This window comes from Hyalella azteca, unplaced genomic scaffold, assembly GCF_000764305.2.
Source record: "Hyalella azteca isolate HAZT.00-mixed unplaced genomic scaffold, Hazt_2.0.2 contig1600, whole genome shotgun sequence".
Classification (NCBI taxonomy): domain Eukaryota; kingdom Metazoa; phylum Arthropoda; class Malacostraca; order Amphipoda; family Hyalellidae; genus Hyalella; species Hyalella azteca.
In genome coordinates, this window is record NW_025931904.1 from 31,178 (window position 1) to 41,876 (window position 10,699).

Consider the following 10,699-nt stretch of genomic DNA (forward strand, 5'->3'; position numbering starts at 1 on the left):
CAAAGCCAATAGCCATAAAACCTTCTATTCCCGTCAAACTCGTCGCGGCATGCGGTTCTCTTCATAAGTTGTTGGACGTCGCCTAGCAATAAACTGTCACCAAAAATCTCTGTCATTTCCACCCGGAGTTGAGCAGGCGTCCAAATCCCGAGCAACAATTCGCTGTTTCTTAGCGAGCATCGGCGGCGAGAACGGGCGAAAATGTTTGGATTTATTTCCGAAATTGGGCGTTTTTCATTCCATTATCAACGTGTTTGATTTCGCATGGTGGCTGTTGTGCGCAAATGATGTCAAAAAGTTTTGCAAAAAACTCAATAACGCAAAATATAAACACAAATTAGAAATTGCAGATAAATAGTGTAGGAGTGGCCTATTGAATGCCGGGATATTCGTTTCTCAGGAGGTTATGGCATAAGAATCATTTGGGAATGGATGTTAACTATTTTGAAGGTGGACAAAAATTTAAAGCGGAATATAGCGTTCCATGCTCGAATTAGAAATAAAACTTTATCATGTGGCAATTTGAGGATAAGTGTGCGATTCATAGAGAAATTTGAAGAAAAACGTTCTCAAATTTAGAATATATGAGAATGAAAGAAGTAACACCAGAAGTAAACCTTATAAAACAACAGTTAATTTTTTGTAATGTCATGAGACTTGAAACAGTAACAATTCATTGATGATACGCTGTGCCTTTTATGAGAAGAATGTCTCTAGCAAACTTCGTATTTACAAGGGGCCTTTTTTAGAAACTCTCACAAATGCGGGCATAAGTGGTGGTCAAGGTCAACGTTGCGTCCGAAGTACACCTAGCGTCCTAAGTACACGTAGCGTCCTAAGTACACGTAGCGTCCTAAGTACACGTAGCGTCCTAAGTACTCGTGGCGTCCTAAGTACACGTAGCGTCCGAAGTACACGTAGGGTCCTAAGTACACGTAACGACCTAAGTACACGTAACGTCATAAGTACATGTAACGTTCTAAGTACAAGTAGCGTCCTAAGTACAAGTAGCAGTTGCAAGGAATTTATCGTGAGTAGACAAAATTGCGGATACACATAAAGCGATTATAAAGTATTTATATGAGTCGCTTACCAGAGCTTACCACGAACTGATGTAATTTATATCTGGTTGTTGATGTTAATATCATCTTATTCTCAAAAGACAACCGCGTTCGGGCACGTTTATCAAGTGCACTTTATGAATACTGTTTACTTCAATGAACATTTTTACACAAACGTAATCCATACCACTGTGGATATCAGAACCAAGAGGAAGAACTGTACTAAGAAACCACAGTGGCCTCAGCACATATAACGGCCTATATAAGGACATTTATCTCCTCAAGTACACATATGGTGACCTACAAAAGTACATACAAAAGGTACCGTAGATACGGTCTGAAATCTAAACTTAAAATTATTCCGAGAACAGCTTCAACGTCCTGACAACTGCGGGGGTTTGCAAATTGATAGCTGGAGACTCGTCCTTCATGATGAGAGCCTCTGCTATCGCAGTCTTGTAGTATCGGGGCACCGCATGATGATGCTGGTGCAGGTCTCATCCTTGATGATGAGAGCCTCTGCTATCGCTGTCTCGTAGTATCGGGGCACCGCATGATGATGCTGGTGAAGACTTCGCATGTCGCGTGGTGATGGTCTCGTTGTGAGCCTCCCGCATGTGGTTCTTTTGCTCTCCAGTTTTTAGGCGGCATTTGAGTCGGCGGCTCAGGGTCACACTGGTCAAAAGGATGTAATTTACATTTTGTAGAAGTCGATAACCTTCCTTCAAACAGGAAAATTTGTGGATAATATTGGCTACTTGCAATTGTCCCGGCTTTATACATGCATTATTTTTCATGATTAAATTGTAGATTTAAGTGGTTTGTAGTAAATCAGGAGTTTTATTTGGTCAGTTACTGTTATGCAGCTGATGTTATTTTGCACAATTAAATTTAAGACTCTTTCATCTATCCTATAAGCGCTGTTCATTTGGTTTTGATAGTAAATTCTGGTTAAGAAGTCTCTTGATGGGGGTTCCCCTGTTCGGTTTTGACGTACTCGAAAATTTAAAATTTCTGTGTCGATAGTTTTGTTCGCATAATCGTTGTTGGCAAGAATTTATTGCATCCGAAGTTCACTCTTTCACTTTTCAAGTCGCGATTCTGTAAAGTTGTTTACAGCAAAAAAATTATTTTTAAATGGCTACCTAACATAAGGTGGTTTCCAATAAAATGATATTCACGTTCATTTATGAAGGCCGTTTGCGATCCACGTATGATAATGCGATTGCTGATACATAACTCACAAATGTGAACACTGCAATAACTTTAACGCAATAAACACTTTATGCAATAACTTTTTTGAAAAAAATTATTTTTTAATGTCAACCCGCTGAAGGTAATCTCATCTGGATGAGTTTTTATGCTTAACTTTTGTTGAATTTTCAAGAATTATCTCGCGTGTTGGATGCAGACTTAGTTTATCCCGTCAAAGGACGTGGCATTTTTCAATGGATCTCGTAATCGGTTCCAACAAAAGCATTTCAAGTCGCATTTAAGATTTCCGACGTACTGAATTCATTAGTAGAATAATTGTCTAATCTAAAATCAAGGAATTCTATTGATTTACTGTGTTATAAAACTCAATTTCAAAATGTATTGGAAGGTGGCAAGAATTAAAATCGAAAAAAGCGTACCTAAAATTAAATTAAAATTATTGATAAGTAATCATAATTAATGATACCAATGAACAACCAATGATCAAACAATCATTGAATAATCAATGATCAATAAATTAAAATGATGGAGGCTTGTATATTGCCAGAACAACTTCATTAATTTCTGACTGTAAGAAATCTTCCAATTTCATACTGCAAGAATAGTATTCGGAGCCTTCAGCAGCAGCAAAGCATGTTTGCTTGCTTAAATAGTATCTTTATGAATATTTAAGTAATTATATTTGTTCAGTGAGCAATACACCACCTGACTCAAAACTTATTCAATAGCAAATCACAAAAAATATAACTCAGTACTCACTGCAGGGAGTGACAGAGAGCACTGCATTTTCTGGTCGACGGAAACGTGAAGTCATGGACGGACGGGCGGACAGACGTACGGACAGACGGAAAGACAGACGGACGGACATGACGAGCATAATAGCGCAGTTTTTCCATAAATGAGAAAAAGCGTTAAAAAGGAAGCACTGCGCAAAATAAAGGCGGTACCACGTTGAAAATTAGAAAATGATCCGAAATTTGTCAGCAGTATAAGGAAATTTTAAGTGAGAATGTGTCGTCACTTCTATAATATGAAAGTAAGTCAATTATAACTAATTTCTGTGCGAGAAGATAATTCGAACTTAACTTTGGTAAAAAATGGGGAATGTACATCTGGAATAGGTTGAGAAAATTTTTGCAGTTTCCGTGCAGACTTCGAGGTGAAATCTTCACTAGTTAAGACCCGAGTATTCATTTACTATTCAATCTATAGGAGCCTATTCTACTCTCAACTTAGTTTAAACAGCGATCATTCAAGAACATTGTCATTGCATTAGAGTTTTTGGGAAAAATCGTAATTTTAAATTCTGTTTAACATAGGATGCAAATTGTGGACAATGCACAAAAAACTAGCCACTGCATTTTAGGGATTGCATCAGAATATTCACAATACTCCCTCGACTCCGATATTGCCGGCAACCAAATCGCTTGAAAAAGAAGACCATAGACCAAAGTCTATACAAAAAACGGGGCTGGACACCGAGGAAGGCCGGAAGCGATTCGAAGACCTCAATAAATTGGCATCTTCGGCATGTCAGTAATTCGGCAGAGCCGATATCGGCCGAGCCAGGAAGGTGGACCGCACCTGCGATCCTGAGGCCATACCTTCAAAAAAAGTTAAGAGATCGTAAGTTCATTAGCCTATCATTGACGGCTTTTCAAGCAAAATCCACCAATCATAGACAAGGAAATAAAGCGGAAGTACTTACGTTCACTTAGCGAGTTTTAAAAGTATGGCCCCTGGATACTTACCTTATCAAAACTTCGCTCCAATGAGCCTCTGACAACTGACATATATTAGCCACAAGCTCTATTCTTACGTAAGTATGCGGCTCTTTATGACCGTTTTACGCACTGGCTGTCGGAGCAAAATTAGCGCCTGATTGGAACCTGAACAATTTCGTCGCGATCGTGGGACGAGTGTGGGGAGCGCGTATTTGGCACCTGATACCTTCGGAACAGACACGGCCGAATCTGAAAAAATGCCCTCTCCCTTCCCCCTTATATAGTGGGGGGAGGGGAGGGCGCTTCATTGCGTACAATGCCTTTTGCATTCCCTGATTCTACTCCTATATTCTTCCCCATTCACCAGTACCAAATATTCTTCCATATTCCAGGTAACAAACATTCTCCACATACACCAATGAAAAATATTCTCTCACATACCCGGTGTCAAACATCCTCTCATACACACCACGCAGTACACAGCATTCTCCTACATTTACCAGTCGCAAGCATTTTAACACATGTAACTCAGTATAAAACATTCCTCCGCAATCATCAGTCCTTAATTTTATCCCGCAATATGCACATGCAACAGCCAAGTGGTTCTAAAAGGCTCATATAAATGCATGGACATGTTTTGAAAGTATTAACCATTTCAACATGGTGCGGTTTCAAAATATAACTAATCAGCGTTTGAATATATATCTAATCCGCGTTTGGATCCACGTTCGGGTTTACTTTCGGGCCCTCGTTCATGCCCGCGTTCGGTTCTTGGTTTGAGTCCGCTTTCTTGTTCGCATTCGGGTCCATGTAAATATACGAGTTCTTGTATACTAGATACGCCTATAAAGTGCTTTTCTATGCACTTTATAGGCGTATGCACTTTATAGGCAACACATATATGTTGAGGTCTCAACATATATGGTCGTATATGTTGAGATCTCGCACACATATATGTTGAGGTCTCAACATATATGGTCGTATATGTTGAGACCTCGCACACACATATATGTTGAGGTCTCAACATATATGGTCGTATATGTTGAGACCTCGCACACACATATATGTTGAGGTCTCAACATATATGGTCGTATATGTTGAGACCTCGCACACACATATATGTTGAGGTCTCAACATATATGGTCGTATATGTTGAGACCTCGCACACACATATATGTTGAGGTCTCAACATATATGGTCGTATATGTTGAGACCTCGCACACACATATATGTTGAGGTCTCAACATATATGGTCGTATATGTTGAGACCTCGCACACACATATATGTTGAGGTCTCAACATATATGGTCGTATATGTTGAGACCTCGCACACACATATATGTTGAGGTCTCAACATATATGGTCGTATATGTTGAGACCTCGCACACACATATATGTTGAGGTCTCAACATATATGGTCGTATATGTTGAGACCTCGCACACACATATATGTTGAGGTCTCAACATATATGGTCGTATATGTTGAGACCTCGCACACACATATATGTTGAGGTCTCAACATATATGGTCGTATATGTTGAGACCTCGCACACACATATATGTTGAGGTCTCAACATATATGGTCGTATATGTTGAGACCTCGCACACACATATATGTTGAGGTCTCAACATATATGGTCGTATATGTTGAGACCTCGCACACACATATATGTTGAGGTCTCAACATATATGGTCGTATATGTTGAGACCTCGCACACACATATATGTTGAGGTCTCAACATATATGGTCGTATATGTTGAGACCTCGCACACACATATATGTTGAGGTCTCAACATATATGGTCGTATATGTTGAGACCTCGCACACACATATATGTTGAGGTCTCAACATATATGGTCGTATATGTTGAGACCTCGCACACACATATATGTTGAGGTCTCAACATATATGGTCGTATATGTTGAGACCTCGCACACACATATATGTTGAGGTCTCAACATATATGGTCGTATATGTTGAGACCTCGCACACACATATATGTTGAGGTCTCAACATATATGGTCGTATATGTTGAGACCTCGCACACACATATATGTTGAGGTCTCAACATATATGGTCGTATATGTTGAGACCTCGCACACACATATATGTTGAGGTCTCAACATATATGGTCGTATATGTTGAGACCTCGCACACACATATATGTTGAGGTCTCAACATATATGGTCGTATATGTTGAGACCTCGCACACACATATATGTTGAGGTCTCAACATATATGGTCGTATATGTTGAGACCTCGCACACACATATATGTTGAGGTCTCAACATATATGGTCGTATATGTTGAGACCTCGCACACACATATATGTTGAGGTCTCAACATATATGGTCGTATATGTTGAGACCTCGCACACACATATATGTTGAGGTCTCAACATATATGGTCGTATATGTTGAGACCTCGCACACACATATATGTTGAGGTCTCAACATATATGGTCGTATATGTTGAGACCTCGCACACACATATATGTTGAGGTCTCAACATATATGGTCGTATATGTTGAGACCTCGCACACACATATATGTTGAGGTCTCAACATATATGGTCGTATATGTTGAGACCTCGCACACACATATATGTTGAGGTCTCAACATATATGGTCGTATATGTTGAGACCTCGCACACACATATATGTTGAGGTCTCAACATATATGGTCGTATATGTTGAGACCTCGCACACACATATATGTTGAGGTCTCAACATATATGGTCGTATATGTTGAGACCTCGCACACACATATATGTTGAGGTCTCAACATATATGGTCGTATATGTTGAGACCTCGCACACACATATATGTTGAGGTCTCAACATATATGGTCGTATATGTTGAGACCTCGCACACACATATATGTTGAGGTCTCAACATATATGGTCGTATATGTTGAGACCTCGCACACACATATATGTTGAGGTCTCAACATATATGGTCGTATATGTTGAGACCTCGCACACACATATATGTTGAGGTCTCAACATATATGGTCGTATATGTTGAGACCTCGCACACACATATATGTTGAGGTCTCAACATATATGGTCGTATATGTTGAGACCTCGCACACACATATATGTTGAGGTCTCAACATATATGGTCGTATATGTTGAGACCACACACGCGCCGCTCTCTCTCGTCTGAGCCCGACTGCCCGCCCCAGTCTGCGCTCGCAGTTCACAAGCTACGGCCCCGTCCCTCATTTCTTGCTGACCCCGCGAGTCTCTTCGGCTCCGAAATTTTCTGTAGCACAAGTTTCAGTGACAATCTGGCCCGTGTTCGCGTAAGGCCTTTCATGCTGAACATTTTATTTTTACTGCGCGATGTTTATGAACTCCTGCAGTGAGAACTTCAAGAAACCTGTTCCATTTCGTTCCTGAGAGAATTAACGAATTTGTTAGAGAGGAAATATAGAAAAAATTGTTGAAGTCTGTAGAGATGAACGAATGTATTTACTAAGTTTATTTGGATATTTTGTATATTGGATAATAAATTATGTATGGGTTGTAATTTCAAAAATTTTTCGATTTTGTGGCAAAACAAATTTGGCAACTGAGTGTGCAATTTAGCAAAAAAAAATATTTATCAAATTCGTTATTCATCCATACGCTTCTTCTGAGAAAAAGTAGTAAAACATTCTTCATCCCAATTTAATTAATACTGAAACTGCAGTTAACTTAAACATAATATTGAGACAAAAATAATGCCTTAAATTTCCCAAATAATGGCAAAAGTTTTCATCTTAATGATGAAAGTGATTTCATCCCAATCATCCCCCAGAGTTATTCCCAAGCATCCCGCAGAGTTATTCCCAAGCATCCCTCAGAGTTATTCCAAAGCATCCCTCAGAGTTATTCCAAAGCATCCCTCAGAGTTATTCCAAAGCATCCCTCAGAGTTATTCCCAAGCATCCCTCAGAGATATTCCCAAGCATCCCTCAGAGTTATTCCAAGCATCCCTTAGAGTTATTCCCAAGCATCCCTCAGAGTTATTCCCAAGCATCCCTAAGAGTTATTCACAAGCATCCCTCAGAGTTATTCCCAAGCATCCCTCAGAATGTATTTATTGCAATCAAATTTTTTCATTGTTCCTCGGACAATTATATCAGGAACAGTATGATACATGCCCAGTGGCTCCACTTTGGCTCAATAATTTTGTGAACACCTTGCTTCTCTGTCAGCTTTATTGGTGCCTACCTAATTCACGCAAAATTTTCTTAACATAACTAATTCTTAAAAGCCAAGCACACAAAACGAAGTCATGCATGGTTTCGTCTTGATCTCGAATGACCCGCAATCCGATAACACCTTTCTACGTTGGATAAATTACTGTGGCAAATACCTTCGTGCATTGTGTAGGCAAACGGTTTTCAGTGGCTTAAAAGAGATTTGCCTGCAATGTGCTATCGATTATTCAGACCTTACAAATCAGCGATGATTCATAGATGACTGCCACTTTTACTCGCCACCCTTTCGATTTATTGATGTTTTATTGTCGATTTTTGGCAAATCTGGCCACTCACCATTACGCCACCTATAAACTACTATCGCCACCTATAATCATCGGTGTACCACCCTTAATTTTTATTTGGGTTAAAGACAAACGATATGATCAAGAAATTCTGCTGCTTCGATAATATAGGGACCTGTAATAATAATATAGGGACCTGCATAATAACATAATATAGGGACCTGTGTGTGACACGAAATAGGGAAATATTTAGAATGTGAAAAATTTTAATGCTGTGAAGAAATTACAAAAGAGGTTTTAGCGTTGCAGTCGCTCTTATTGAAAGTTTCTCGGAAAATTTATCGTTTCGTATTGAAGACGGTAAATTTATTCATTGAAATCAGCGTACAATTGGTTGTCACCTGGATAGTTTGATTTTACACATAACCAGAACAATTTTCCGCAGGATTAATTTAGCAACAATTTTACATTGTCGGCTTAGCTGTTATTAAAGCCTTCGTTCATATAGCTGCGGCCAGACTAAAAACGTTCACGCAGACGTAAGCTGACGCTAGTTGATGCTGCGATATTATATGTATGTTTTTTTCTGCCAGAGTGGATACACTAAACGCGGACAGGCAGAAGCTGCGTCAAACAGACACGCGATGAAAAACCATATTACTCTAGACAAATATTTGTCTAGAGTGTCTATAAAAGATAAATCAAATAATTTAGACAAGAACCTTAGATATAATAAACCATATTACTCTAGACAAATATTTGTCTAGAGTATCTATACACGATAAATCAAATAATCTAGACAAGAACCTTAAATGTAATGCACCGTATTACTCTAGACGCAGCGCGTTCAGTGTCCTTGAATATTTGAGCTCTCGTCAATTAAGGCGGAACCTGCATTATGGGATGCCTCTCACCCACGGCAGAGTGATAGGACATTCTTCGGCAACCAGTGATCTATGATAGCTGGTGTACTCAATATTTCAGGTGAGAACAGTAAATACATCAAGTTTGACTTATTTTATTAAACAAATAAAATAAATGTGAACGAACTTAGCACCCAAAGTAAAAAGATATTCTTATTGTTAGGTTATTGCATATGATTGTGGCAAGCAACTTTTCCTGAATCCGATATGAAACAATTTGCAATTTTTTTCTTACATCTGTTGCCATTCTAGAGCTGTTTATATGAGCAAGGGAAACTATGGCTTCATGTTGCTCATTTGTTGCATTCAACAATTAAATTTATGCAAATGCCGTGTCTATATCAAATTTATCTCGCACAAGAATCATGTTGTGCAAAACTGTAATTGCTTTAGATGTCTCTACAGCATTATCCATGCTGGCCTCCATAGATATCGTTAAAATCATGAATTTTGCGGTCATGATTCCGAAGGCGCATTTTACACAACGCCAGCTTTAGATAGCTGAAACCGCTATTAATGAGCTCTCAAAGGGAGATCCTAAGACAAAAATGAAAATCCAGAATGACTTTAGGGAGAATTTCTTGCAATTAGAAAACGAAAAACCTTGAATACCTCAATGATAAATCTGAACCTGACGACTTTACTCTCTATCTGCAGAGCGTTATGTCCTCTATGCAAAGCACGACAAAGAAAAATAGTGTCTACGCAAAATTAAAGTTAAAGAATTGTGGTACAATATTTTGAGTGAAGAAAACTAAACTGAATAATTTGAAATGATTAAATTGCGTAAAATGGGGGCAATGAGGACCCTAGTATAATTGTATTTTGCCTTTGATTATATGAAATTATATTTATATCAAGTTATTATGTTTATATTATATGATAATATGAAGTTATTATATCATTTCACCGAGTTACCTCGTTGTCATGACGCGCCTTTCATCTGGAGAGATAGCCGGTATTTTCAATTCTACCAGGATTTTATTTTTTTTAAATTTGTCATTATGGCTTCAAAATGTGTTAGGATAAATTTATTTAACCTGATTACCTCATAAACTCATAACCTCATTTAACCTGATTCGAGAACAAAGCAGCATCTGAAAAACTGATAATCAATTACGCAGCCTTCCGCTCACCAACAATCAAATTGCTGCGCTGAACAATCAAACAGGTTGAAGGTTACAGCATAACCTGTAACTCAACAACAATCAAACAATCTCGAATCAAATTGCAACGTGCAAGGGTGGACAGTTATGTTAAATGGGAAGAACATCATAGGGTAA